Consider the following 6,093-nt stretch of genomic DNA (forward strand, 5'->3'; position numbering starts at 1 on the left):
AGCAAGTGCTGCCAAAACAAGTGAAACTCACAAGAACATTGTAACTATCGTGACCTCTACCTTGTTTACCTCTGTCTATAAAATAAAGGCTCAGCTGGATCTTTTCTCTGTGGCCTTAGCCAGGCACAAGAGATTCACCTAGACCCAGCTTATTCTCTTTGTCTGTCTTTTCTACATCCTTTGCCTCCCTCCCTTAGGCTCACTGAACCCTTGGCTGTGCTGGCACAGGACAATGTTCCTCAGTTTGGGTTTGTGGTGATTTGACTGGGAGTATGGATTCTTCAGAGGAAGACCACAGAATTGAAGTGACCCACTCATCACATCATACCAAGAGTGCATGATACTAACCTGACTTACCACTGGTTTTGCTAACCTGTCACCCAACTGAGGTGTGTGTGTTGCATGCCATGAAGTTGGTTCTGGCTCCTGTCCCCCCACCCGCCCCCCGTAAATGAGTGATGGCCACAATGTCCTGTCCTCAACAGCTCTGCTCAGCTCCTGTAGACTCATGCCTATGACTTTTATGGAGTCAACCCATCTTGTATTTGGTCTTTCCCTTTCCCTGACTCAGCTAGTTTTTGTCAAATTTCTGTAAAATTATTTTTCTCCCATGTTTATACCATACCTTCATAAGGGCATTGCCACCAGCTTCCCACACTAATGGGTAGGGAGTTATATTCCAGCTCCTTGAGGAGAGAATATCTGCACAAACTATTGGAAGCTCTTCTGCACAGGAGATTTGTCTATTCTCATTCATTCATTCATTCATCCAACTCTGTATTTATATCAGTATGAACTCATGGATATTGATTTCATACTTTGAAATCATATAATAATCCAATACTGCATTCTTTCTTTCTCTGCTTGTTCCAGTTGTAGCCATTGGAAGCCCTTTTAAGTAAGTTCCTATAGGAAAATATAGAAGGTGGGAGCTTGAAAGGTGGCTCTTCAGTGTGGCTCAGAGATGGAAGATGGTTTGGCAAAAAAAGGTGCAACAGTGGAAATGAGAATGGGCCGACTTTGGTATATAATTTGTAGGTTGAGCTTATAGTATTTCCTGATGGATTGAATGTGGAGCATGAAAGAAAGTCCAAGGTGATTCTAAGGTTTCTGTTCTGAGCAATTGAGTAACTGGTGATCCTATTTACACATGTGATGAACACTGGAGAAGGAGCAGTTCAGGGACTCTAAATAATACAAGATATATAACCCAGCCATGTTAAATAAAACTCTACTCAAAAGAGCAGTTCCCTTGAAAACCTTGTTTTGACTGGTTTTTATGAGAAGCATGATTCAAACACAGGCTCCTGGGCCAAGAGAGGCAGATGGTAGCTGTTTCTCACGCTAGAACTGTAAGGGAAGAGTTTTGGATTTTTTTCTGAATATAGTTTCCAGTATCTTAGTACATAAATATTTCCTTAGTTTATGGGCTTGTTTTTGTCTGTGTACATTCAACTACCATAGCCCTGGGTGAAGTTAGTTTTCTGGAAATCAGCGAGTTCAAGCTGAAAATCAAATTAAGGCAGCCCTTAGAAAGATAAAACTACTTGTTCCAAAGAGTGAAAATATTGAAACTGAGACTTGGATTTTGGATTACGATATTAAGGTATTATGTACATTTCCAAAAGAGTTTATGAGTGGTTCTTTCAGTTAACAGATTTTTCTATGAACCTTTTATGTGCTAACCCTGCTTATGTATAAGGGAAAGAGTTGAGTCTGTCTAATCACCCAGGTGATTAGAGATAATACTGTGTAAAAGGAAGCTATCCTGGGCCCTGACCCATTGGGCTCCTATCAATGAACATATTATTGTACTATGTATCACGTACTTCTACACCTTTGGCTCATTGTACATGCTGCTCTTTATATCTGGAAGATAATTGCCTCTCTTCTCTGCCTTATACAACTTAACTTGTTCAAGATACTACTCTAATGCCATTCACTCCTTTTCTTACCACTCTTCATTCTTAAGCACTTGGTTGGTTTATATTCAAACCAGCAATAAATTCCAAACTCTATTCACTTATCTATCTCTTGAGGATTTTTTCCCTATAGATCCATATACTTATAGCATTATTAACCACATAATTTGATTATATTGATACATTATTGGTACTTAATTCAATTTCATCTTATGCAATAATACTTGTAAAATCAAATCAAAACTTCATGGTTCTTATTGTATTATTCAAAACATGAAAATTACATATATACTATTCATAAAAACAATGTGACAAAAAAACAAAAACATTTCTTACACCATCCATGGAAAGTATACTGTGCTTTGGGAATTCTGGGTTTATTATGATGCATTATTAATAGACTGCTTTAAATAGTTCCAATTCTCTACCCTCCTTCTAACCTTATTCTTCACTATGCACCTTTGTAGTGCTCTCCCACTAAGGACAGGGTGCAAATCCTTGCTCATAAGCTTGATCATGTGACTCACTTTGGCAAAAGGGATGTTAGAGGCAGAATGCAAGTGAAAGATTGCAGGCCAGGATTAAGGTATTGGGTCGGCAGCTAAGTAATTGCGGGTTTCACACATATATGGCTTCAGTTGAATTTTTAGTTTGCAGACGTAGTACAAATGTAAAACACATTTTGTTATTTGATAGTTGGCTATTCAGCTGTTAATCAGTAAAAAAAGTTTTTTGATCTGTTTTGTAGTTTTCGTTTGGCGTTCGTTGAAAAATGGAAAATCAAAAGGAACATTTTCGTCATATTTTGCTTTTTTATTTCCGCAAAGGGAAAACGCATCGCAAGCTCATAAAAAGTTATGTGCTGTTTATGGTGACGAAGCCTTAAAAGAACGGCAGTGTCAAAATTGGTTTGCCAAATTTCGTTCTGGTGATTTTTCACTCAAAGATGAAAAACGCTCTGGTCGTCCAGTTGAAGTTGATGACGCCCTAATCAAAGCAATAATCAATTCAGACTGTCACAGTACAACACATGAGATTGCAGAGAAGCTTCATGTATCACATACATGCATTGAAAATCACTTAAAACAACTTAGCTATGTTCAAAAACTCGATACATGGGTTCCTCACGAACTGAAAGAATCACAGTTAACGCAACGCATTAGCAGCTGCAATTTGCTAAAGAAACATAATGAAAATGATCCATTTTTAAAACGACTGATAACTGGCGATGAAAAATGGGTTGTTTACAACAATATCAAGCGGAAAAGATCGTGGAGCAGGCCAGGTGAACCAACTCAAACAACATCAAAAGCTGATAGTCATCAAAAGAAGGTTTTGTTATCAGTTTGGTGGGATTACAAAGGAATTGTCTACTTTGAACTCTTACCACCCAACCGAACGATCAATTCTGATGTCTACATTGAACAACTAACGAAATTAAACAATGCAGTTGAAGAAAAGCGGCCCGAATTGACAAATCGAAAAGGTGTTGTATTCCATCATGACAATGCAAGGCCACACACATCTTTGGTCACTCGGCAAAAATTAATGGAGCTTGGTTGGGATGTTTTGCCACATCCACCATATAGTCCTGACCTTGCACCATCTGATTACTTTTTGTTTCGATCTTTACAAAACTCCTTGAATGGTAAAAATTTCAATAATGATGATGATGTCAAATTGTACCTGATTCAGTTTTTTGCTAATAAAAACCAGAAGTTTTTTGAACGTGGGATTATGATGCTGCCTGAAAGATGGCAAAAGGTCATTGATCAAAATGGGCAATACATTACAGAATAAAGTTATTTAGTTCCATGAAAAAATTGTCTTTGATTTTCTTTAAAAAATCCGCAATTACTTAGTTGCCGACCCAATACTTTGAGTGAGGTAATTAGGGTGTAAAATTTAAGGGAGCACTCCCTCTCAGAGTTGTGTCTCAGATTTTGTAGACTAGAAAAAGTTATTGTGCTTTTCTCTTGCATTTCTTCCAAAACAAGGAAAAGAACATACAGCTAGTCCCTGAGAAATATGAGAGACACATGAAGCAGAGCTGCCTCAACCTAGGTGCCTAACTCAATCTGTGCCTGAAGTAGAGTCTCCAGCCAGCTAACAAAAGCCAGTTAAGATCAGCCAATCCTCACCCACTTCCCAGCAGATATAATAACCTGTGAATTATCATAGTAAACAATAATGGTTTTTATTACATCTAAGCATTGAGTAATGCTCACTCCAATAACTATTACTAGTTGTGCTACATTCAGCAAATATCAGCCCAACCTAGATCTGTCTCCTTCTTCTCTAGTCGTAAGCTGTTTTCTAAATATCACCTATAATTACACTACCCTGCTATCACAATAGTTTTTTTTTAATTTCTATGCTCTTTTGTCATATACATATTATTCTTATAGTTGGCACAAATGTAATTTAATATTACACTATTCACCTAAGGTTATGAATAATATTATTTATTAAATTTGTTATTATTATCCTTCCTGGTGACAAATAGAAATAATTGAGTGACTTTTCCAAAGTTCATGTTGACTCCAATGACTTTGCACTTAGGGGAAATATTAAAAATTAGCATGTTAATGCATGCAGTATTTCACTTCCTTTGAAATATTTTCTTTGGGAAAATTATCAAAAACAAGGTTAGTCAGCTAAATTTTATAGAATATTTTATTGTTTTGATAAAAGTTGACAAGTTTTTAATGTACTTATCAATTTTATCTGTAACCAATCGTGAATGTACACATTTCCCCACTATTTTGTGGCACAACATATTATTATTATTTTTTAAAATATATTTTATTGATTTTTTACAGAGAGGAAGGAGGAGGGATAGAGAGTTAGAAACATCAATGAGAGAGAAACATCGATCAGCTGCCTCTAGCACACCCCCCACTGGGGATGTGCTTGCAACCAAGGTACATGCCCTTGACCAGAATCGAACCTGGGACCTTTCAATCCGCAGGCTGACGCTCTATCCACTGAGCCAAACCCGTTTCGGCACAAAGTATTATTATTTTAATTAAATTAGTAAATGTAACAGACATCTCTGTGTTTTAGTTTGTTTTTCTTTGATAATGAGTTCTTTTGTAGTACATTGTCACCTAACTAACCATTTGGTGCAAATACTGCTTAAAAACAATATAAAATGATATTTAAATTCAAAGGTATTTTTAAAGCTATTTATAGCTTTAAAATTGAATTGAATAAAAAATTATAAGTTTGATAATTAGATATTATTTTTGAATAAAAAATTATAAGTTTGAATTGAATAAAAAATTATAAGTTTGATAATTAGATATTATTTTTCTAGAAGAAGAATGGCACTCTGAGAGATATTTATCATAGTTTTAAAAACCTGTGATTTTTTAATTTTACTTGAAGCTTGACCTGTCTCCCATGAATGTTTTTATGAATAATATATGACAGCTTCAAAGGTGTCATGGCAGCAATTAAATACCTCATAACTTATAATAATACCAACCCTTTCCTAAAATCTTGGATTTAAATGTTAATTAAGCAATTAGAGGCACAGGGGACAATCGCCAGATGATGCCTCCTGGTAGAGTGCAGTCTTTGGCAGACAAAAGTGATGAATTCTATTAAGAATTTATTTAAAAAAAAAAAGAAAAAAAAAAAAAGCACATCAAAAAAACCTCTCAAACAGCCTAAAATAAAAACCAAACAACAATCTGAGAAATAAGGCCTTATTTTGTTGTGGGAGGCTTTTTTCATGTTTATGGGAATTTTGACAAATGCCATTAATAAAACATAAACAAGAACTCTTGCAAGTTTTCCCTTTGTGAATCATTTTTGAACTGCTGATTTAAGCAAATCCTTCAAAATGGAGCATCATATTAAAACCAAATGCATGAGGTACAGATGGAGAAGCCAGCTCTTAGCATGTTTGGATTTTATGGATGAATGCTTCTTTCTGATTGGCCCTACATATTAATGAATTTTTTCTATCTTTGTGTAATCCAGACTAGTTCACCCAGTTCAAAAGCCTTTCTCCTGCGATTGATCTACCCACTCCCTCAACATCCACCCTCCAACTCTAACCTGAGAAGGGCTCGCCACTATGATGTCATCATGCAGGGTTCCAGATACCCTGTTTACCATATTTATGAATAAAACCTTTGGTGGGAGGAGTGAAGGCAGTAAG

Source organism: Pipistrellus hanaki (genome assembly GCF_964339955.1).
Source record: "Pipistrellus hanaki genome assembly, chromosome: 9".
NCBI lineage: Eukaryota > Metazoa > Chordata > Mammalia > Chiroptera > Vespertilionidae > Pipistrellus > Pipistrellus hanaki.